The 25,924-nt window shown below is 37.1% G+C and overlaps 1 long non-coding RNA gene across 1 annotated transcript in view; it reads right to left on the bottom strand.

Annotated features, from left to right (window-relative positions):
- Positions 1–25,924, bottom strand: part of LOC125123346 (uncharacterized) — a 277,948-nt gene that overhangs the window by 201,626 nt on the left and 50,398 nt on the right. The window lies entirely within an intron of this gene.

Genomic DNA, 25,924 nt, shown 5'->3' with positions numbered 1-25,924 from the left:
TGAAAAAATAAGGATCATGTCATAGTCTAAAAATATTCCATGACTCCCTGCATTGTTCTTTTGACATTTAGTAACCACCTGTTTTATGTAGGAACCTGAGATCCCCGTGATTAATAACTGTGGCTCCATTTAAGAGCTTCTGTTTCTGGGCATGGCTAAGAAATGAAGTCAAATGTCAAGCCAAATGTACTGGCTTCTGTATGAGGCCAATAAGAGCACGCCAAAGAATCACTCGTAGCTCATTACAAGATAATGATCAGATTTTCCTCATATGTGTAGACACTTTATTCAATGAGGTTAATATTGTTGAATCAATAAAAGCACTTTATCAAAAAACACAACCAAGAAAACTATTAAATAAAACATTTTCAAGCTTTACTTTTCAGTTGTAGTGCTTCTCTATAAATGAAGAGCACTTGAATCAGGACCAACGCTAACAGAAGTGTTACTTCGATGCAGTGCCATTCTTTCTCTTTACAACACACAGTGGTTACCCTCATACACAAACAAGAGCGTGGGGCATTCACACAGTCTTGGAGCTGTTAAGTTAGGGGATTTAGCTCCTGTCAGTCTGATGAGCAAATGTCTGAGGACATTCTGTTGCTGCTTGTTAGAGAGCCGCCTCCTGCCCTAGAGCACTTTGTCAATTTCCCTCTTTCCCTTGATTTTTAAGTGTTTCTGTTTTCTGATTTCTGGCCTGTTTTGTGCTGTTTTATGAAGAGGAGGCAGAGAAGAGGCTCAGGGAAACAACACTTATTATACCCACAAGTCCTAGAGACAGGAGGTAGCTGGCCAGGCCACACAGGGCCACATGGAAAAAAGCACTGGGATGGTCAGAGGCAGAAGGAGAGCTTAGGAGGTAAATGGGCAAATGGCTTAGGATTGGCTAGTTTGAAGCATTTCAAAGGGCCTTGTGCTACAGGGCTGGTTCTCTGGTTTCCAGGTATCTGGCCCTACGGTGTTTAAAGCAGAGGAATTCTGCTCCCAGAGTGTATGGACCAGATAGAGGAGGTGTTGCTTTGGACTGGTGAGTTTGCCTACCAAAGGTATACGTGCACTGAGACTTTTGCTATCTCTGAGGTATCTCACCCCAGGAAGGGCCATTTCTCCCCAGCCAGAAAGATATTTTTTATGATGTTAAAACATCATAATATATAAAAATTTTAAAAAATATATATAGCATGTGATCTTAAAATGAACACAATTAAATAAGTTAGACCAAGAAAGAGAAAACTACATTAATTTGTCTTTACACAAAAATAGTAGTAAATATGGCCACTTACACATTATGCTTTTTCGGGGCGCTTTAAAAAGACTGATGTTAATTTGTTCCCCATCATAGATTAAAAAAAAAAGCAGCAATATTTATGATGATAAATCAGTAGACAAGTCAATAAGGACTTGAAAGAGCTATGGCCTCAGCTTCACTCTTCTCTCACTTTTGAGCTATATTTCAAAACCTCATTTTTTTCTTTCCTCCCTCTTACACTGCATGAAGTCTTAGATATGTCATCTTTATTTCTACCTAAAACATCACAGAGCGACGACCAGTCCTTATGATATACACATGTTTAGTGCAGAGGCTTCTCTGGCTGAGATCCAGGCTGTCATGCAGAAGACAAAGCAAGGAAATTTTGAGACCCACTTTGGCAAGGCTCCAGATGCTGAGTCTTGCTCTGTGTTGATGCCTCGATGTGTGAATGACTGCTCAAAGCAAAAAGGAAAAGGACTAGTTGTCAATTTTCACATATTAAAGGATGCAAAGACCCACATGAAACAGATTATGTCCTTTGTTTCTGTGGTGATAAGAATCCTTAGAAGATGTTGCAGGGCTAGGTGTTGCAGGGCCACACATCTTGTTCTGCCTGACTCTCTGCCTGGTACACCTATTGATTGTACCAAAGTGTTTTGATTTTCAAAAGTGTCCTTACAGCTTGAGTTCAGATTCTACCTATGTTATTTTCCAGGACAACTGGGGTGTGTTGCTTGACCTCTGTCAGTTTAATCATGTAAGTGGGAATGGCAGTGGCTACCTCATTGGGTGGCTGTGAGAACTATATGGATTCATGCCTATGAGATGCTTAGAATAATGCCTAGTCTTTAGCAAGTATTCAGAGTTAGCTATGATTTTATGTCCTAGTATTTATTTTATGACTTAAAAGATATTGAGAAGCAGTTTCTCACATTTTGGATTCATCATTAGTTATTTGCCTATAAATATATGTCAAATAATTATTAGGAGATATCTTCACTAGAAGGAATAAACATTCTCATTGTGTATAATGTATACATTTTGGGCCTGGGATAAATAGAAAAGTATCAGTGGAATCTTTAAAATTGGAGTTTTGCATGTAATAAATAAATGTAGAATGTACTATTTAATACTAAGATGCACTGTTTCTTTGAACAGATCTTAATTCAGAAAATCACTTGCAATAAACATTGTATAAATGCTTTGGTATCCCCCATCCCACAAATAATTAATTTTTCAAATCATGAGATTTGGGATTATAAAAATAATATTTAGAAATACACACACACACACAGCCAATCATCTATATATGTTAAATGCCATGTTCTAACACATGTGTGTCTGTGTGTAAAGTGGCTTAATTCATAAAGAACAATATTGATAGCAGTTAACCTTATTAAAATTTAAAGACATTTAAAGAAAATGGAAGAGTAGCCAAAAAATGGGAGAAAACACTTGAAACACATAACTGCAGGTGACAGTATCAAGAACATACAAAAAGTCATATCAATCAATTAGGAAAAAAAACAGAAAATGAGAGAAAGGAATAACTACTTTATACAAAAAGAAATACATGTTAGAGAGTGAAACTACCACGTTGGTTTTATGGAAATAATTTGTAAAGGTGTAAATCATGTAGACTGACGATGAGTATACCCTATGACTGGCAAGTGCCTTGCAATGTGTGTGTGTGTATGATGAAGTAAATGTTTGCACGTATGCACCAGGGACCCACATAAGAGAGATCTTAAATCACAGTTCAGAATAGTAACAGCTTTGAAAATTCCAAATGCCCAGTCACTGGAAGTGGATAAATCAATTGTGGTGCATGTTCAATATATATTATAAAACAGTAAAAGAACGAATTACAGATAGAATGACAAGGATGAACATAAGTAACAATGTTGAAGGAAAAGAAGTAAAACTAAAACAAAACCCAAAAATGTGTTGTTAGTATATATATGTGTATCTCTTTGTTTATGTGTATGAAATAAAACTATTTTCAAAGGAAGAATAAATACAAAACTGGGGATAATATTTCCCTCTGAGGGGAAAAGAAAGGGGGTCAGAAAGATGTATGGATAAGTTGAAAGATAAGTATAAGGGAGTTCCCGTCATGGCTCATTGGAGATGGATCTGACTGGTATCCATGAGGTTGTGGGTTCAATCCCTGTTCTCGCTCAGTGGGTTGGGGATTCAGTGTTGCCATGAGCTGTTGTGTAGTTGGAAGACATGGCTCAGAGCTTGCATTGCTGTGGCTGTGGTGTGGCTGGTGGCTGCAGCTACATTTTGATCCCTTGCCCGAGAACATCCACATGCTGTGGGTACAGCCCTAAAAAGCAAAAAAAAAAAAAAAAAAAAAAGATAAATGTAATAATGCAGTTATTGACTTTTTATATGGGCATCTTTGTTATTAAATAAATGAGAGTCACACTTAGTCAAATGTGTCCTGGACAAAGAATTATGATTAATCCAATTCAGGTATGAGGGGTCCAGAAAGATGGCAGCTCCCATTAAAAGACTAGTGATAAGTGGGTTATTTGCTTTTACGCAGTTTCCTTAATGTCATCTGAGTTGTACTTAGTATATCACAAGTCACTTCACATGTCATTACTACTTCTTTTACAGTAAACGTAAAAAGATAGTTTCACAGAATAGGAGATGTTTCCTTTCGCATTTTACAAAATCTATTCTAGCGATCACTGTTTAGTAAACAGGCATTATTCCTAATGCCTTCAAAGATTCACCAAGTGATCTGGGAACTTGATGAGACAGAATAGCAGATTTACTCAAAAAAAAAAAAAAAAAAAACCCTAGAGAAGCCTATTCGCTTTTCTTTTTCTTCTTGCCAATCACCTTTATTTTATAGGTCACCAACTTCTGCACAGGCCATATGCCCCATGTTCCTAATGATAAAGAATAACCAGGTAAAGTCCATTGTCAAATTTTTAAATATAAATGTATATTTCCATTTGTAGAACTAATCACAAAATGTACACACAAAGTGGTTTTTTAAAGATTCAAGAGGAGTATCCTTTTGGTGCAGCAACTTAAGGATCCAGCATTGTCACTGCAGTGGTTCAGGTTGCTACCATGGTGCGGGCTTGATCCCTGGCCTGGGAATTTCCACATGCCAGGGACATGGCCAAAAAAAAGAAGACTCAAGAAATTTTTGAGGTTCATTTATCTTCTAATTATCACTACCTAAACTGAGATTAAAACATTATAGAAAAGTGCAGCTTTAGACACATTATAAGTCTGCACGTGGTAATTTTAAGGTTAAAATTAAGTTGCTATTATGACCAACTAAATTCCTCGCAACTGAACAAATATATAACTCAGAGGTGCAGTAAAAAAAATCAATGAAATATCATCGGCATACTAACACAGAGAATTCAAAAACACAAGGCTATAAATTTGAACCAATCTAACAAAAACCATTCATAAATTTGTACCTCATTATTCACTCTAAATAGTATGGTCTTGACTGACTGCAGAAATGAAAAGGCAGAAATGTTCTCCCCACAACTGTTAAAAGATGATGACAACAGATTTGGCATTTGATCATAATCTCCAAATCGCTGATGTCAAGAAGTTCATCTGAGGAGCATATGTGCATCTGTTTGCTCACAGGGTTGCTTTTGCAGCCATGCTTTATGACTCATCTGTTTTTACCCAGAGTGCTTTCTAGTTCAGGAGGAGTTGGGAATGGGGTAGAATGAGAAGGAAAGAAGCCAAAGACCTACATTCCTTCATTTATGCAAAAAATATTCTATATCTTCCATATGCCATGTACTGCGTTGGATACTGGAAAATAACAAGGACCAAATCTGAGACCTGGATTACAGAGGCGTGTATTGTGACAGGAGAAGCACCAAATGCTACAGGGATTTTAGAATCCACACACACATTCCCAGATCAAAGTATCCTTGTCCAAGAGTAAGCCTAACTTTGTGGAAGAACTCTCATGGCTTGGTGCTGCTCAAAAACTCCAAGTCGCAAGACTGGAGCTCAGGTGCAGAGGGGTGGACTGCCTAGAGTCAGCCTGGAGAAGCAGTGGTTAGAAGGTGAGGGAACTTCCAGAGCAGTTAAGTGGTTTAGATTTCACTGAGAGGGCTATGGGGATCTTTGCATGATTATCAAATAGAACAATCACCTTCAGGTTTTAGGAAGATCATTCTCATGGTTTTGTAAATAGGCTAGAAGGGAATAAGTCACAGTGCAAGAAAACCAGTTTGGAAACTATTATATAAACCAGAAAGGATATACTTGTCTGAATTAGGAATGAGATTCAAGAGTGTTCATAAAGTAGAATCAACTGGCCTAGGTTCCAGAAGAATAAAATAAGAGCTTAGTCTCTACAAGGAAGAGGGGTTTTTTGCTTTTTAGGGCCATATCTGCAGCATATGTAAGTTTCCAGGCTTGGGGTCGAATTGGAGTTGCAATTGCCTGCCTACATGACAGCCACAGCAATGCCAGATCTAAGTCCCATCTGCAATATACACCAGAGCTCACAGCAACACGGGATCCTTAACCCATTGAGCAAGGCCAGGAATTGGACCCACATCTTCATGGATACTAGTTGGGTTTGTAACTTGCACAACAGGAACTCCCTGGAAGAGATATTTCCATCTTTACTCTGAGCAACTTCTACATATAGGGAATATTGGGAAAGGATGCCCTGCCCCAAACGCTAATGTAGTGTAAGGTAAAGAAAAGAAATTCAGATATTTCTCTATCCAATGTATATATACGTACATACATACTTCTAATTATATATAATTCACAGAACCATTCCTATTTAATGCAATTTGTGTGAGAATATAACTGCATTTTGCAGATGGCTATCAGTTAAAAGACTGCAGGGAAAATTTTACAGTGTGTTTGCCTTTTGTTTGGTCTTGGACCACAATTACACGTGAAACAAAGTTAGGCTGTAAGTTCAAAATGTATTTGGATTTTTGCACTTGAAAATTAGTCACCATGAGTAGGTGGTCTTCCTGCTTGAAAAGGCACAGAAACAAATCGTATTATTTATGTACTGACAGATCAGTGGAAATGTTCTAGGAGAGTGATTCCCAAACTTGTCTGCAAATTAGGATCACCTGGAATCTTTAAAAATTGCAACGCACAGTCTACACTCCGGATCAATTAAAATGACAATCACGGGGTATGGGGCACAGGAATTGGTAGTTTTTTAAGCTCCCCAGGTGGAACCAATGTGTCGACAACTTTGGGAACCACTGGTCTAAAACAGGAAGATAAACAACGAGGAACTGAAACTGCTCTCTGCATAAAGAAGCTGGTGTAATTTTCAGGCTACAAACTCAGATCTATTTTTAAAAAATCTTTATTTTTCTGTAAATGATGCTGATTTCTCATGTAAGCCCCCAATGTCACAGAGCAGCTGAAGTTTGCTCCCAGTCCCAGCATTTCTCTCCCTTCTTCCCTCTGTTGCTCCTTTGCAGGGGCTGGGGGTGGAGAGAGCTATAAAAGACCAAGGCAGATGAGAGGAGTTTGAGAGGCCAGCAGATATCTAATCCCCAGGTAACATCTCTCTGTACCTGCTCCACTGGGTCCCCTCAACACAAGGCTTGCAGTGTAGTTTCTGAGATCCCTAGTGCAGCTGCCTCAGCCACCAAAGGGCTCTGGATCCACAGGCTCATTGCTTACAGCCTCACAGCTCCTGGCCACAAAGGCAGATATTCTATGCTGCCCACATCACACTGAAGCTCAAGGGGCAGGGGCAGCTTTTAAAAGCGGTGTGGAAGGAATTACTGGAAATGAAAAACACTGTTTAATAATATACCAAAATAAATTACTATATGTATTTCTCCTTATCATCCATTAATTACGCTAAAGAATTTTTATGTTCATTAAAATGTGCTTCGGTTGTTATTATCGGTATTATCTTCAACCCTCTACTTTCCTAAAATCTTTTTTTATATCTTCTTTTTTAAATTACTTAATGAACTTTATTACATTTATAGGTATACAACAATCATCACAACCAAATTTTATAGGATTTCCATCCCAAACCCTCAGTGCATCCCCCCACCCCCCAACCTGTCTCATTTGGAAACCATAAGTTTTTCAAAGTCTGTGAGTCAGTATCTCTTCTGCAAAGTTCATTGTGTCCTTTTTTTAGATTCCACACATAGGTGATAGCATTTGATGTTGGTGTCTCATTGTCTGACTCACTTCACTCAGCATGATGATTTCTAGGTCCATCCATGTTGCTAAAAATGCCAGTATTTCTTTCCGTTTGATGGCTGAGTAATATTCCATTGTGTATATGTACCACATCTTCTTGATCCACTCCTCTGTCAATGGACATTTAGGCTGTTTCCATGTTTTGGCTATTGAAAATAGTGCTGCAATGAACATTGGAGTATGTATCTTTTTGAGTCATGGTTTTCTCTGGGTAGATGCCCAGGAGTGGGATTGCTGGATCAAATGATAGTTCTATGTTTAGTTTTCTGAGGAATCTCCATACTGTTTCCACAGTGGTTGCACCAATTCACAATCCCACCAACAGTGTACTAGGGTTCCTTTTTCTCCACACCCTCTCAGGCACTTATTGTTTGTAGACTTTTGGATGAAGGCCATTCTGGCCAGTGAAAGGTAGTATATCATAGTGGTTTTGATTTGCATTTCTCTAATAATGAGTGATGTTGAACATCGTTTCATGTGTTTTTTGGCCATCTGTATGGCTTCTTTGGAGAATTGTCTGTTTAGATCTTCTGCCCATTTTTTTATGGGAATGTTCATTTTTTGGGTAGTAGGAGGTGTTTATAAATTTTGGCGATTAATCCCTTGTCAGTCGATTCATTTGCAAATATTTTTCTACCATTCTGTGGGTTGTCTTTTATTTTTGTTTAGGATTTCCTTTGCTGTGCAGAAAGCGCAGAATTAAACCCATGCACCTACAGTCAACTAATCTATGACAAAAGGAGGCAAGAATATACAATGGAGAAAAGACAGCCTGTTCAATAAGTGGTGCTGGGAAAACTGGACAGCCACATGTAAAAGAATGAAATCAGAACACTTCTTAACACCATACACAAAAACAAACTCAAAATGGATTAAAGACCTAGATAAAAGACCAGATAATATAAAACTCTTAGAGGAAAACATAGGCCAAACACTCTCCAACATAAACAAGAGCAACATCTTCTCAGATCCACCTCTAGGGTAATGACAATAAAAACACAAATAAACAAATGGGACTTAATTATACTTTCCTGAAATCTTAAGCTACTTTTCCATTTTGTGAATTAATTTTCAATGAAAAAATATAATCTATAACCTTCTTAACTGAATGCACAAAACTGCAATACTGTTCAACATATTTAAAGTTAACAAGCCAGGGGGATGGCCCTGTCAGCCTCTCCCAAAGAATTCCAAGTATTCCCTTGGAAAATACCTTCTGGACCACATGTGACTCACGACTGGCTAAGGCATCAGTATCAATTCTTCTTTAAAAATATAATTTTTTTATAAATATAAGTTAAACCTATTAAAGATTAATACTGGCCGGCATCTGTCTCGCAGTATTTCTTTAGTTTCTATATGAATCTCTGCTTTGCATCCTCATCACAGGATTGTGTTTCTTGCATCGGCAAATAATAAACTATTGAAGTAAGAGGCTCTATCTATGGTTGGTGAGATTATTGTTAACTTATGTCTTTTTTCCTTAATCCCTCAAGGAACTAAATACCTCAGGATATACATCTGTAGGTCTATAGATCACTTTCTATTAAAAGATACTGGGATTTATGAGAATCATTTTTGTTAGGTTAGGAAATATTTAACATAAAACACATAACATGTGATTACCGTACATAAAATATGCTTAACACTAGGTAAAAGGTATTTAAAGATGTGACAAAATACTGAAAGGAAACAAGATAATGATGATATCAAAATAATGATTGCATGTTAGGTGGTTGGGAAATGGGTATTTTTTTCTTTTAGATTTTCTTGAATATTATACTGAATATTTTTAATAGTTTTTCGATATCTACTATGCTGGATATAAACAGATCTACAACTCTGTTCACTAGATTCTAGTTTAGGGCATGTCCTACCCCCAACCTGATTAGAGCCCAAGAATTAGGATACGCTGAAGCATTAGTTCATTCATTGATAAAAACCTGCTCAGGTTAAGTGCTTTTAAATATGACTAATATGCATGACTAAGTTCCCAATGTAGTCTGTGGTCATTTATTGGCTATGTGGTAGCCTGCCTGATTGTTTATTATCTGATCAGCAGAAGCAGCTCAGAACTCAATATGGTATATTAGAGAAAGTCATTTCAGAACACTGACTCTAAAGACTGAGTGATATGGCATGTTGTCTGAAAGAGGAATTAAAACAGCTCTAAATAAGAACAAGAATGAGCAAATCTGGGCGTTCTCTTGTGGTGCAGTGGTGTAAAGATTCGGTGTTGTCACTACAGTGACTTGGGTCACTGCTTTGGCGTGAGTTCAATCCCCGGCCCAGGAACATCCAAATGTCATAAGTGCAGCCAAAAAGAAAAAGAAAAAGAAAAAAAAAGAATGAGAAAATCTGGAGAAAGGAATAGACAAAGATCCTATGACTGAGAAAGGTTCCTCTCTAGGATCCACTTTCCGTATACCAGATGAATCCTCCTGCACAATGACGCTTTTCCTCTTTAAAGTAAGCAGATCCCACGTGACATTTGGTGCCACAAATATGAGCTCTGACAGGCACAGAGAAATGGTATCTGGGCTATATAAGGAAGACGAGAATCGGATAAACCCACCTTCTTTCAATAAGAAGCAGGTGAGCTGCAATTTCTAAATCGCAACAGAAATACCCCAATTCAACAACTCTTCCTCCCATCTCTTGGCAAGTTCAAAATTAGGTTTATTGAGCTTCAGCTATATTGAAAGGCTAGTCACAAAGACTGTGATTCCAGAGATGGTCTTACTTTATGCATCTTACAGTCAAGTAGGAGCATGAAAGTATCAACAGCTAATGTACAAGACAGAGCTAGGAAATGTGGAAGGACCAAAGAGAAGCCTAGAAGAAGTAAGAGAGGCCCCTCCCTGACAGGAGCCTTTTGCTTCCTACAAAAGCATGGATCTTTTAAAATGGTGTTACTTTAAACCATTCAGTTTGTAGTAATTCATTACTACAGAAAAATAAAAATAATACAGGTTCAAAAAATAAATAAATGGGCCACAGAAGAGAAGACTCAAAGCTTAAGAAAGTAAGATGGCTGGCTGAGATGATCAAGAGGAACTTTGTGGAGGATACAGAATTTGAGGCAGACTGAAATGACAGGTAAGGATTCAATAGACTGGATGGAAAGGAGCCTTTCCTGGAGATAGGAACTACAAGAACAAAGGCAGACACACAGACCTCCGAAGTCCTGACGGGAGAAACACAGGCATGGAACAGAGAGCCTACATAGGGGAGTGACATACAGACAGACAGTGGGGACATGCCTTCAGACCATGAGTTGAATTTAGCTACTTGGTGACTGTTTTTTTGGCCTGGTCATTGTTTAGTTCTATTTTCTAACTGCAGAAAGAGAGAGTTGGTGTTTGAATCAGCTATAAATATTCAAATAATGGGAGATTTACATATAAAATTCTAAGTGTTTAGCTTCTCTTAAAAATATCTAAAGTTCTTGCAGAAATGCTGGGAAGGCCTTTCCACCCATCAGTAATCAGTGGAGATGAGCAGAAGTGAACTGTTGGACAGGGCATAAGCCCTGTTGATGGCTAAAGGTCTCATATTTCCTACTGCCTTTGCAAGTGCCACTTGCCAGTTATTATTACACCTAGGATGGCTTGTTGTTACTGCTTGTAGCAAAGACAAAAGATTTTCTTAAACTTTGCTTCATATGCATCTAATGGGTATAGGTATTTGAGGGGTTTTTGTTTGTTCATTCTTTACCTCCATCATAAGGGAAGACATTGCACATCAGCTAAAAGCATTTGCTATTCATTTGGCAGCCCATGACAAAGCTCTGAAATATTCTGAGGACTAAAGTGGCCAATTGAAGGTGTGCTTTAAGAAGCTTAATCTAGAAAAGGAAAATAAAACTTAACTGCAGAGGTAAGAGAGAGATGGAGAAAATAATTAGAGACAAATTCATTGTTCAAGTAAGAGGTAAAGATGGTTGGATTTGGGGGGCATGAGTGGCAATGGAAAGAAAAAGACATCTGTCAGAGACACTGCAGAGACAGGACCGGGAAACTTATTAAATTGGAAGAAGAGATGGCAAAAGAGCAAGCAATTTAAAATGACACTGAGATCTCAGGCCAGATGAAGATGGGGATTCCACCAACAGAAATAGAGGCAAATCAAGTTTGGAGTTGCTGCTGATTTTCCCAGAAGAGATTATTACTTGCTTTGGGGCAATGGTATGTTTGTGTTGTCTGCTTCACATCCTGGTGGAAAAATTCATCAAGAGGGGAAGCTGTTTCTAAAAGTCAATAGAGCACAGGAGTTAAAAACATGGGCTTTGTTATCAGATAGAGCTCAGATTAATCATCTATAAAATAAGGGTAACATTTGATCCTATTTTCTCTGACAGGTCTAACTAAGGAAATGTATAATGCACAGCAGCTACTTCAGGGAAAAAAATATGTATTTGAATTAAGAATTAGCTATATTAGCTCATGGAAGCTGTGAGAATGGAAAAAATAACTAAAAACCTGACCATAGAAAGAGAACATGGTGTGGATGCTGCTAAAAAACAAATAGAAATGTAATGATGATTAAGTCAAACTTTTGGTGATTCTGGATTCAATATAGCCTGACAGTAACTGGATGCAGAGTTAGAGATCAAAAGGCCTAGAAACACATACACAATACACTTAAACTTCCAGGTGGCCTCTCCCTTTGGCACACTGATTGTTAAGTTCTGTTTCCATTCAGGTGCCTAGTAGACTTTCCTCCAGGAATGTCAACTGACTTTATGATACATTAGCCAACAGAGAGGACTGGTGAATCAGGTGAGTCTTAATGCCTGGATGAATGAATGGATGGGGGGAGAGATGGACAGATGGATGGATGGATGGATGGATAGATATACAGGCAGAGGAAATCATGCATTATGTAGTACTTCCTGAAATTAAAAAATATTTTGTCAAATTAAAATATGTTAATTTTGAGATACAACAGACTCTTGGCATAAATAAATATAACATTTGTATTTTCAACCTCTCACAAAATTCTGTGATACTCAAACAAAAGGGAAAACTGGCTAGTGAGTAGACCTAGCTAAATGTCAGTATTTTATGCCAACATGTCTATAGTAAAAAAATTAAAAAAAGGACATGTATACAAATATGTATATGTATATATGTATTTATATGTATATATATTTGTATACATGTACATATATAGGTGTGTGTTTATACCCATTTCTATGTAGCCCTAGAGCTCAAAGTAGAATAAGCCAATGAGACACTGACTTCTGTAAGATTAGAACATTCAACGCAGCAGTGACTTAATGTCTTAAAATGATACGAACACTTCACATAGAAGTAAAAACAACTCACGAAACTTTTTTACCTATACCCCAGTCAGAGAAAAAAATTTTCATTTAGAAAGAAAACCTATTGAAAGTTGAAAAGGTTGTAAAAATATGGTAAGTTGCATAAATATTTTGCTAGTCAAGATGTCATGTGACAAGGGTGTGCAATACTGATCTTTAATAGATTATAAATACTTCTAGAAGGACAGTTGATCATTATGTAGGGAAATAGGAATTTAAGTCTCAGTCTCCCAAGTAGCCACTTCTGCATCTTACCCCATAAACAAGCCTTAGCAATTATGTCACTGAATAAGCCCAGTTATCTGTTTATGTTAAGGCATAAGAAAAGGAGGTGTGTGAGTTATACTAAACGACCTCTAGTTTTGAGAACTTTCCAGGTCAAACAATTTATGACATTCTATGGAAATGGATTCTGCAATATGTATTGTATTACTGTTCCACTCCTTTTTATACTCTTCTACATTTTATATTTGGGATGAATAAAAGAATCGTGTCTACCTTCACAGAAGACCTTGATTTTTTGTGAATTTCCCCTAGTACTAGCTTCCAGAATGATAATATGAGCCACCAGGTGAAGGCAATTTTCCATGGCTTCTCATTAAGGTAGCCATAGAGATTGCTTCCTAAGAACAAGTTATGATTTTGAAGAATTTCTAACTAGCTAAGGGAATCACAAGGGACCTCTTTTATTTGCTCTTTGCACAGAGGCCAGTTTAGGACTATAGCCTCCTACTGGTTCCTCAAGAGAGCCCATTGTCCACACATGGATTTTGCTGTTTGTCAAATGCCCTTATTCAAGCAAGAGGCAGTGGTACAAAGTTTTTCAAAACACCTCTCAAAAGTGCCTCAAATTAGGCTAATTTGTTTTTGTGGCTCAGTTTTAGTTCTTGAGCAAACCTCATTAGAGGAAGGATATCACAGGTTATATGGCCCAGCATCTAGCTTCCTCCTCACATATCCATATTCAGCTGAAACAGGTTTAAATAAAACAAAAACATTACAACTGTTCTTCCTCAAAAGATACCTCAATTGTTCTTCTTCAGCTAAATCATGGGCATCTTCAGATACTGAAAAGTGGCTTGGAGTAAGAAAAAAAATTTTCAACAATATTTTATAATAACTTTTATGATTATAAAATTGAGGAATTAAAAATGTAATTTGAGATAGCTGACCTAAATTAGTTAAATGTTGACTGATTTTATAATAGACACTTGTAGGACAAAGCTTCCTTCTTTATAGCTTTCACCACAAAAATGTTCCCAGTCTGCAAATCTCTGAACTAAAATTATTCAATATCAGACTGAGAAATCCACTCAACTAGCTGGATCTGACTGCTACAACAGAAATATGTTCAAAAGACAAAACATTTTATTGACTAGAGATGGACAAGGACCCCTTGGAGAGATTACAAAGCATACCAAATAGATTGCAGGCAATTAAGAAGTATACCCAGAATATCAAGAATTTATAGGACAGAGAGGCATATTATTTCTGATTACTTTGTGGCATGTACTTTTCACAAGTTCTAATATTGTTTGCCTTGAATAAAATACTCTCAATGAAACTGGATGGTCAAAATTAATCTTTACCGGTCCCAAAGTACTTGTTAGAATTTTCAGAGTAGCATCTTAAAATTGTGAAAATTGCTAATTCTCCAAGAGAATCCTTTAATTTTAAAACCAATCAAACTAACCATTTGGAAACACCCTGATTTCTCCTGCTCTGAAGTTTATTTTATTCATTACCTCACCTCGGTCAGGTTCTGGATGACTTGTTTCTGTTCTAGTTAGAGCCTTTGAAAGAATGGTTTAATCATACTAATAAGAATTGGCCCGATTCTCCCATCTCTATGCCCATGGATCCTCCATAATGTCAAAATTCCTTTCTAAGTGCCTTAACCTTGAGAATTCATATGCTGTCCATATGGGAGTATTTGTACATCTTGAATATGATTGTTTCTTTGTTGCTATTATTATCTTCTTCTCAAAACAAATATAATAAACAATGCATGTCATGCCCATAGTTTTCAGAGAAGAAATCTCCAGAAAGTACTTAATGGTCCAACTGGAAAATGTTCTAACAATACAGTCTTTCCTGGTTTTTCAACTTAGTACAGGTGGATAATCTTTGAAAATCCCAAGATAATGAACAGATTGAATCACTTTTAACAATTTGAATCTTGAATCAACTCCAGAGGGCTCAGACACAGGCTGTTTTGCTTTTCTTTAATACCTCAAATAAGGATTACATAATTTTTCATTGAAAATTGTCTCAAAGTACGGGAAAAATGTATGGTTAGAAACCACATTCATTATAAGATGAGCATTCGGGGCATTATAATTACAATATTATTTTAATTGGTGTCACCATAAATTTTGGGGCAGGAACTCTCTTGGAATCTTTCTTTGGGATGCTGAAGTTCTCTTAAAGAGACACAACTGTAATAAAATGAGAAATTAAAACATAGCTGGGATAGCTCATTATATAAATACTATAAGGGCTTTGAAAAGACCAGCTGCAGACTTTCAACATTGAACACAGTAGGGTATTTTCCAATCTTGTGAATAGGTGTCATAATTCTAGTTTGGTAAAAAGTCCATCACCAGCATGATAAGAATACTCTATATTTAGTATTGACTACTATTTTATGTTGAACTTGAAATCAACTGAAACAAAGGCCAGGAAAGTAAAAGCGTACATATGGCTTTAAAAGATGAGGTGTGTTCTATTAAATTATAACACTTATAACAAGATAAATCAAAATATAAACTTGCCCAACTAGCATGCAATCTCTAGCTGAGATGTGATTTCAATGTACCTGAAAATGATGTCTCTTTCTAAAATATGTACATTTAAATGCCTTCAACATTTACTTTGGATTTCCACTGTTGATGAACACAGCCCAAACTACCTTGATTTAAATAGAGCAAATGCTAAGTAGAAAGATAGAGTACTGATTCTGGACTTAAAGGAAATAGCACTAGCAATAATGCCCAATAGCTCTATCCTAGTAGATGAAGAAATTGTACTTTTTATAGTCATCCTGGGTCAAGGAAACTCTTTCAATCGAGCCGTCTCATTCCACCATGTGCACAGGAAATGTTTACTGTCATAATTACAAGGGTCAATGAACACTGTAGAAACCATATAAATGAGCACAAATTTGCTGTCACTTTGAGGCTGACAGATTCTGGACACAATGATGAAGAATATGAGCTATTGGAGAGGCAACATAAAGAGAATTTATCCTAACAGTTGCTTTGGAATTTGAACATTAGGGGAAAAAAAGATCAAAATTGGCACCTGTATTGTACAAAATGTATCGCTACATAAGAAAATCTCTCTTTTTTGTAAAAACTTCTGTTTCCCCAGTTGCACTGCTTGAAAGTGAATCTGTGTACCATAAGGTTGTTCAGGATTAGGAAACTTAATGCATTTTACCACAAGCAAATATAAACATTTTCAAGGAAAGCACAAGGCAAGAAACATGAAAGACCATATGTTTTCAATGCTTTTCATGTCAAAACAATACCAGTCTCCAAAAAATAACTGCTAGTCATATTGAATTATTTTGCCAGATATCTTCCAAAAGTTACTTGGAAGAAAGTACAGTGCACTCCATGTACCATGTAATGAATAAAAATAGATTTTCCTAGACCAAACATATTACATTCATGAATTATTTTGTTGGCTATAATACTTTATAAGATTTCTGAGTCTACTGCTTATGGGTGAGTGGCAAAGGTAAAAATGAGATAAAAGAGAGGCTTGGTTTTCTGGAAAATGTTTCTCAACAAGCTGTGTAAACTCCTTTTAGTTAAGCTAATATTTCATACACAAAAACAGAGCATTTTACTCCCTTCCAGAGGCTGATTTTATTTTTCTCCTGCTGAGACCCTTAAACCTTTGACAGGTTCCTGCTGCTCTATGTTCTACTTTGAAATTCAAACATACACACACAGAACAAGAAATCTACCCGGGAAAAGAGAGGCCAAGGTTAAGGCACTGTTAGCAGCCTTCCAGTTCAGGCGCTCCATGGCCCCCTTTTTAATCTGTATCTAAACACTGCTCAGGTGATCAGGCAGATGGGGCTCAACCTAACGTCCTTTCTCAGTCTGCTCTTGCAGTTGCCAAACCACTTTCTAAATATCAGAAATGGTGAAGGCATCCTCCAAAAAAATCTCTCATATCAAAGAATCAAACCATGCCCTAGAATTATCCACTGATAGTGAAGACAGGAAAGAAAAGCAAACACAAAATGGAAGGATTCCTTACTCATGATTCTAGCAGGATTAGCTGTCCCTTCCAGAATTTCCCTCCTAATCTTTTTATACTTTGAAGGCCCCCAGTTTCCTTCCTAAGCCCCATGTTTATCAGAACGTACCACGTTATCAGACCCTTTTCTGGATGCTTCCTATACCTTACCTCATCTAATCTTTCCAGCAATGTAATGCACATCTTGACACACCCAATGGGCTAAATAATTTGCAGCACCCAGAGAAAAATGAAAATTTGAGGCCCATGGTTCCAAAGGCTGGTCAAAATTGTCACAACAGATACTAAATTATAAGATCTTTACCTTTCTGTCGCGGCCTCTCTTGGGGCGTATATCCTTTGCTATTTCCTGGTGCGCTCCTACCTCCTCAGAGAGTGAGAGTAAAGACTCAATGGCTCACAGAGCTTCGCCTCACCTGACACATGTCACGTGGCGTGTGCGCAACTGCCCCTGGAAGCTCATCTCGCTGCCAGGTGTGCCCTTTTGCTAGCCATTCAGCACAGGCCCGGCCTCAGTTGGGGGTGGGGATGTTGAGCTAGGCATCTTCCCCTCCCATGAGCCCCAAATTCCAGCCCAAGTTAGCCAGGGTGCATTAGTTACCTGGATCTGGACTGGGTAAAAGTCTTGCCCAACCGTTCCCCCAACCCCCTAACACACACATACCCTTGCAATGCGCGATGGCCTGGTTCTTAAACACCTGGGATGACAGATACCCTCCCCTGGCTTGTGCCCAGGCCCCTGCTGACAAGGAGGTCCCAGCTGTCACTGAGCCTTCAGGATGGAGAGGCCAGTTAGGGCCCAGCGAGCCAGAGGCAAGAGGCTGGCAACAAAGAAACTGTCTCAGAGTAGCCCCCAGCATCTCTCCATTAACATATCTGATCAGATCACATTCACTTACAGATCGCAAAATCAAAGATAACCTTATTAAAAATTTTAGAATGGTGACCGTAGCACAGGACCCTACTCAATATGAAGCCCTGTATGACTGCACTGGTCACACAGTTCATGAAGCCCAGCCCTGCTGCCACTGAGAAGACATCCAATTAATATTAATTATTTTCTCTCCCTCAACCACTCCCCCAGTCTAGGAATTCTGACCGCTCTCTCCCACCCACCCACCCACCCAATGGAAGGTCTCTTAGACAAAAATATAGCAGATATATTTTCCAATAAGGGACAAAAAGAACCTTTTTTTTCTTTGATGTCTTTTTTTGTTTGATTTTCCTTCACAAGTGAGGAAACTGACACAGAGTTTGAGTACAGAGCTTAAGCTAAGAGTTGATCCACCTGGTATGCGTGTTGTGGACCTGCATCTAAAACCAGGGCCCCTGACCTTTCCATTCCATGCAGCTGTCAAATAGCTAGAGTGGAAAACGCATGATGAACACTTCCTAATAAATACCTGATATCTGACAGTGTTACAGCCCTTTTTTACCATTGACATTGAGGGGAAATAAAATAACCAAAACACCTTGACACTTTCAGCAGATATCTGTGAAATGTCCTTATTTTGTGTGTGTTATATTTTTGTGGGTTTTTTTGTGTTTTGTTTTTGTTTTTGTTTTTGTTTTCTTTGCTCTTTTAGGGCCACACCCAGGGCACATGGAGGTTCCCAGTCTAGGGAACCCAATCAGAGCTGTAGCCACTGGCCACAGCCACAGCAATTCGGGATCGGAGCCTCATCTGCAACCTACACCAGAGCTCATGGCAACGCCAGATCCTTAACCCACTGAGCAAGGCCAGGGATTGAACCCACATCCTCATGGATCCCTAATCGGGTTCGTTAACCACTGATCCACGAACTCTGTGTGTGTGTTATGGTTTTAATGGGAATGTGACACTTACTAGAATAAGAGGCTCCTCAAAGCTGGTCATCATTAACTTGTTAGTTACTCATGTGATATAATATATGTGTGATTATATTTTAGAAATTAGACATACCTAATTGTAAACTCATTCTTGTAATAGCCTTGAAATGCACTGTAAACATAATCCTGTAATAGTTTTGAAATGTACAAGCATGTCATTATATAAGCCAATGTAGTTTAAATAACTTTTTGTTTTATTCAATTAATGTTTATCAAAAAAATCACATTATGAACTATGAAGAAAAGAAAATAGATTATCCATAATCTCTTCAGTCTCATACAACCATGCTATTGATTTTGGTGTATTTTCTCTCGTTTTGTTATATAAGGAACAATATGCAATCATTCTACAGTGTTTTGTTTAGATAAAAGGAAAATCTAAAACCAAAGAAAAGGCTCTACACATGATTTTATTATTTTGCCTAAATTCAGAGACATGGACTAGATACTTTTAAAAGATCCTTTCTATATTGGAACTCTAATCATAACTCTTTATTTTGCAAATTAAAAGAAAAAGTAAAAGAAAACTAAAAAAATCCCAAAACTGACATGAGAAGTAAAATTTTCTTCCCACTTCATTTGTCTAATCCAATCCCCTAGATTTAATAACTCCTAAAGTCTAGTATATATCATACTTAAAATATCCCAAATCTATACAAACATGTATAGAAATTCATGAATATACACCTTACTTATTATAAAATGAATCATATTGTATACCATGTCTGCAACTTTATTTTTACACTCAACAATTTATAACCTACATCTGGTACTAAAATGTAAAAGCACAATTTTGACCTGCTTATGTTTATTAATGTCTAAATAAGAGGGCCTAAAGGGTAAGATATGTTCAGGTCAGAAAATAGCACTTCTCACACTGGCATATCTAAACATATTTTTAACATGAAAATACTTTTATGGGCCCATGATATATGGGACATCCTTCCTGGCATGTCCTTTTGCCCACCTCCTAGTCTTCATTTACAACTTCCTGGTGAGACCAGCAGTCTTTTTTGTTAAATATACAAATGAAATCTTCTCCACTAAACTACAAGATACCAAGGAAAGAACAAACCTAACACACCTTGTTCTTGTTATCCTTAGCATAGTGTCTTGTATAAAATATGCCCGTAATGTTTATTGTTTAAACAAGGGCATGAATGACTAATGCATTTCTTCACTGGCAGTAGTATTAGATTTGCACTAATCAATCCAGGCTCTCATGTAATCTTTCTTGGTGATTAATATTTCAGATAACAGATCAGATTTAGTATGTGAGTGGTGTCAAAACAACTGATTGGTCCATATAACAACTAAATTCAATGCTTTGTTTTCTGTTATGATAATTAGCAGGGAAATTTCATTAGGCATTATAGCTTTTTAAAATATTCCCTCACATTTTTTTTTCTTTTTACGGCCATACCTGAAGCATATAAAAGTTCTCGGGCTAGGGGTTGAATTGGAGCTGTAGCTGCCGGCCTATGCCAGAGATGCAGCAATGCTGGATCCAAGTCACATCTGCAAACTGCATCACAGCTTGTGGCAACACTGGATCCCTTAACCCACTGAGAGAGGCCAGAGATCAAACCTGCATCCTCATGGAGATTACATTGGGTTCTTAACCCACTGAGCCACAATGGGAACTCCTCTCCTCACATTTATTTAAACATTTTAACCTATTTGAATAGATCAGGATAGTGATAAAAGTCTAAAATTTGACCGTTTTTAGTCTCTAGGAATAAATAATTTTTCAAATAAATACTCTTGTAAGATAATCAACTTCTATGAAATTACACACATAAGCCTTAATTTATTGATACATTCATGCATGTCTCTGTGTCCATTTAAGTTTCTCTGTTCTTATCGATATTTAACCTTGTAAATTGTATTTTCTCATTTTGATTCCCTATTTCTTTCAGATTGATTGTGCAAATTTTCAATTGTACACCGAAAAGAGAATCATATAATAAATTCATCTCAAACTTCAGACTACTTGGCAAATGTTTACAAGCCTAAAAGTGACAGAATTCTATGACAGTTCTGGTCAGGCTTCTTTTCAAACTCTAAGCAAAAGTAAACAGGACAAGAGTCAGCTCAAAACAAATGATTCTCAGGATGTGAAAAATAAACCATACATAAATCCCTAATTGCAGCTTTCCATGCAGGACAGATCTTATACTTAAGCATCTTGTTTGCAAAATAAAGCAGTGGAATGCACAGTTGAAAGCAGAAAAGTTTGCATGCAATGTCCAGAATGCTACCATATGACCAGAAATTGCTGGACCCCAAAGAATATAAGATCCTTGCTATCAAGGAACTTACAGATAGATAAGTAATGAGAAACTACATAATTATCAGGAAAATGTATATGTTTGATAGGCCAGTAATAAATCACTATAATGGTGCTGAATCATTTATTTATATATCCTATGTCCTTTTTTTTCAGTCCAACAATTTCTCTTGTTTTCAAACTATGAAGAGACATATTGATAATAAACTTGCATGTTGGTGGAAAATTCCAACTTTCCTACCTTGATCAACAAAACCACATGAAGCTTAGACAAAACAAAACAAAACAAACAAAAACTCATGTAGTGCATGTTTCCAATGATCTTATTTCTGTTGTAGCCTAGGAACCATCTTGACAAACCAACGGGTTAAAAAATATGCAACTTCTTTTCAGTTAATTTACAGGCAGCAAAGTTTTAAAAACAGTCCTCAGCTTATCCATTTAGTATCACAATTCACTCAAACCTGCTTGAGTTAAAAGATAGGTCAACTGCTGGAGAGAAGGGAGACAAAGAGAAATGAAATGGGATCATGAAATTTATTCCACATTACAAAATGTGGTACAAGACCAGAATCAGAGGCATTCCCTGGAAATGCAGCATCAAAGGCTTCACCCAGCTTTACTGAAGCAGAATTTGTATTTTAATAAGATCCTCAATTGCTTCATGCCTATTAAGGTTTGAGACACCCTGTCTTAAACATTCTTCCACCTCTGTGCATGTCCTATCCAATTGTATTATTTTGCCACATCTCTGATAACATGGTCTCTTTTGATTAGAGCATCAAATTTCATTTAGCTTTTGGAATTATGTACTGACTCATAGATACATTTGATTTAATACACTTTCGTATATAAGTCTTAGGTTTAAAGACTAGTCCTTTCAGCTGTTCTCCTTTAAAATTAAAGTTAGGGAGTTCCTGTTGTGGCTCAGCAGGTTTAGAAGCTGACATGGTGTCCACAAGGAGGAAGATTCAACCCCTAGCCTCGCTCAGTGGGTTAAGAATTTGATGTTGCTGAAAGCTGCAGCATAGGTCGCAGATGCAGCTCAGATCTGGCATTGCTGTGTCTGTGGCATAGGCTGGCATCTCCAGGTCTGATTTGACCCCTAGCTTAGGAACCTCCATATGCAGCAGGTGTGGTCCTAAAATAAATAAATAAAAATAAAGTTAATTTATTTGGAGGTCTTAACTAAAGATTTGAGGTTGGTGTTAGAAATCAATTAGAAATCTCAGCTAGAAAAGAGCCATTTCACACTTTCATGAAAATCAATAGATTTATCCATGCCTCTGTCTTAGCAAGAAAGAGTGAAGAAGTTATAAATGTTAAAATATTAGACAGACTCAATGGAAATATTTCCATTAGCATAGCCCTAGCCTTTACAAAAACACATAAGCACACATTTTTTTTTCTTTTTGGGGCCATACCTGGAGGTTCCCAGGCTAGGGGTCCAATTGGAGCTATAGCAGCTGTGCCACAGTCACAGCAACGCCAGATCCGAGCCACATCTGTGACCTACACCACAGCTCATGTCTACACCAGATTCTTAACCCACTGAATGAGGTCAGGGATCGACCTGAAATCTCATTGTTCCTAGTTGGATTTGTTTCCACTGTGCCATGATAGGAACTCCATAAACACTCAATTTCATGGCATATTCCATAACCATTTCTTACAGAGAAATATAAATTTAATCTTTAAAACCTTTTTCTCTGAATACCTGCAAAATAATTTTATTGGAGAAATATGAGCCCCTTTGAAGTTTAGTGACATAAACTATGGCTTTTAAAATTATTTAAAATATTCATAAAATAATATTTAGTTAATTATTAGTTTTTACATACATTTTGACTTTAGCAATGATGACTATACATTTGGCCTCTTGTATCTGGGTTGGAACACATAGGTTGTGAGTGTATTTATGAATCCACAAAATCTTCAACAAATCTTCCAAAATTTACAACTTTTTTATTAAAAAGACACATCTGAACTCAATAAATTAAGTTCCTTCAGAAAACTGCAATTTGGTGGGGTAGAAATGAGATGAACTGATGAACCAGGGGAGAGTCTGGGTTTGGTCACGGGTGAAGGGTCCCGACACTGAATATGGGGAGCTCTAGGCTGGTGGTGTGGGGATAATAAGGTAAGACAATTCTCTCCTTTTTTCTTTCCTCTTCATCCTCCTCCTCTCCCTCCACCATCACCACTAGCTCCTACACTTTTATTTCACAGATCAAAGGACTTCTGTCCTCACCAGCTAGGAAAGGCCAAGAAATACCTTCAAAAGACTATTCCCATAATTCATTACAGGCAGCTTATTAGGGAACTAGGGCTGCCACTGAAGACAGAGACATCTGGTAGCCTCAGTTTTACATTAATCATATTCATGTTTTTAATACAGAATATAAATCACTGGTATGATCTTAGTAGTTAAGGACCCCTCTAAAGTTTTTATTAGGTTATATATCTACCCAATATGTTAGAACTTAAACATAAGAGTGATTCAGTATTAGTCTTGCCAAGGCCTAAAATGCCTGAGAAAGGGAAAATGCTGAAATAAGGCAGACTAAAGGCTAAGAAATGAAATTAACTTCACCATGGTTAAGAGGATGTGGGCAGAAGTCTAAATTAGAGCATCCCAAAAGGGCATGGAGAGGCCAATTCATTCCCAGCCCATTTTAGCCTCCCTAAGCAATGGAATCCAAACCTATGTGGGCAACAGTAGAGTATCAAGCAGGGACAATCCTTGAGGATGGCCAGGTGGTAGCATTAATTTGTAATCTTTTTCTTCCTTTGATAAATAATTATATATTGGAAATTGTAACATAGATATGTGAAGCTAGGATAATAGCTTATCATTTTTCCTCCTAAGAAATAATTGGCACATTTCCTGCATTTGCATTTCTTATGCCAACACTCTCTCCAATTTTAGTTTAAATTCTCTTTTCAAATCTGAGATTATCTTGGCAGACTCACATGCTACAAAATGTTTCCTCCTCTTGACAGACCCCTGTGTTTTTCATCATAAGCAATGGTACAAAAAATTATGTTCTTCAGTAGTATTTGTGAAGTCAGTGTTTCACTTCCTTTATTCTTCTTTCTATTCCAAATTCTTGATTTTCAAATACAGGAAGAGTTTTGTTGTTGTTTCAATTTTAGTTAACCCATACCATTCAATTTCTATCTTAGAATTAAATTTTAGTTAACCCATACCATTCAATTTCTATCTTAGAAATAAATACATTCTATATATTTTTCTCACTGGTATATTTTTCTTCTTGGTGTATTAGCTGAAGTGTGTAGAATTTGGTGGGTTGTAAGACTCTACGTACACCTTGAGATTTGCCATGGAAACTACGCCACAGCAAGCATTCTCCCAACACCGCCATGATTTTTCCTCTGTGGCAGATGCCAACGTAATCCATAGACTTGTTCCATAGAATGAGGAAGATTCTGCTTCATTAAAAAGTTGGAGTTCGCATTTTACAAAATGAGACTTATCTAACTCCATGGAGAAGCAGCTTCTTTAAATTTTCCTCTGTGACATAACGTGGGTATTCACTCCCCAGACTGTTAACCTTTAATATTTGTTCCCTTACACCTCCTAAGCTACTTTATTCAGTTTCTGTTTTATGTATCTCAACATTTTGTCTATGAGCTCTTTACCCTCCTAAATAAATTGGAACAAAATCAGACACTCCTCAAGAAAACATTTTGCTGTGTTTTCCTCTACCATGTAATAGTAACTTCTTCGCATCCTTCCATTGTGTTATATTATGAAGCTTTTCACATAGCATTAAACTTTCCATCTCTCCCAAAATATTATATTCTCCTCAGAAGATATTATTGATTTTTAACCAATACCACAAGCTCCGTCAACACCACTGAGCCTAATGTCTTTGTGACATCAAATAGAGATCCAATGAGTCTTTGTTGAATTAAAAAATGAACCAAAACCCACTCCTTTTATGGCCATAATTCTTTTACATAATTCCAAATGTATTACAATCCGTGCAGTAGAACACTATAAAAATTCCTGAGTAGTAAGGGGTCACTTTGATTTCTGAATGTCTACCTCCTGGGTCCAAAATCTACTAATCTTCTGAGGATTAGTAATTAGCACTGATGTGTACCATCATTGATGACAATAGTATCCTCACATTCTTCGCGAGCAATGTAACAAAATATGCCATTCACTTCTCATTGCCATTATCTCTGTCTCCTATGCTTCTTGCCTTTTGGATAGCAGGTTTTTAGCACCGCTGTTTTAAAGCCTTATTAGGCTACTTCATAGTCCTTTGGTCCCTCCTGTTGGAAAATTTCCATTTCTTATTTAAGAATAAATTAGTTTCCAAAGAACAAATAAAGTATATTTATACTTTATATTTATGTTTCTTTCTTTTTCATAATCATAGTGAAACAGAAAACAGAATTATAATTCCTGCGTAATATTTTGGTAATTTTACCTTTGTTTCCAAATAACTTTAAAAGTCTTTTTATAGTTGAGTAACAACAAGGGGAAAAAGATTAGCAAGTTCTTAAATGGAAATAGAAAACTAGACAGCAAACTCTTGCAGTAAGAATTGGAAATCAAATACAAGGAACTGGTAATTCAGTAAATGCTAAATAGCAACATCATACTATTCACTGAAAGCTACTTATTATTCTACAAATCTTGGCAACAATTATTCACCTTTGAACC

This window comes from Phacochoerus africanus, chromosome 3 (genome assembly GCF_016906955.1).
Source record: "Phacochoerus africanus isolate WHEZ1 chromosome 3, ROS_Pafr_v1, whole genome shotgun sequence".
Taxonomy (NCBI): Eukaryota; Metazoa; Chordata; class Mammalia; order Artiodactyla; family Suidae; genus Phacochoerus; species Phacochoerus africanus.
The sequence above is the reverse complement of the archived record's forward strand: the minus strand, read 5'-3'. Positions and strand labels throughout refer to the sequence as shown.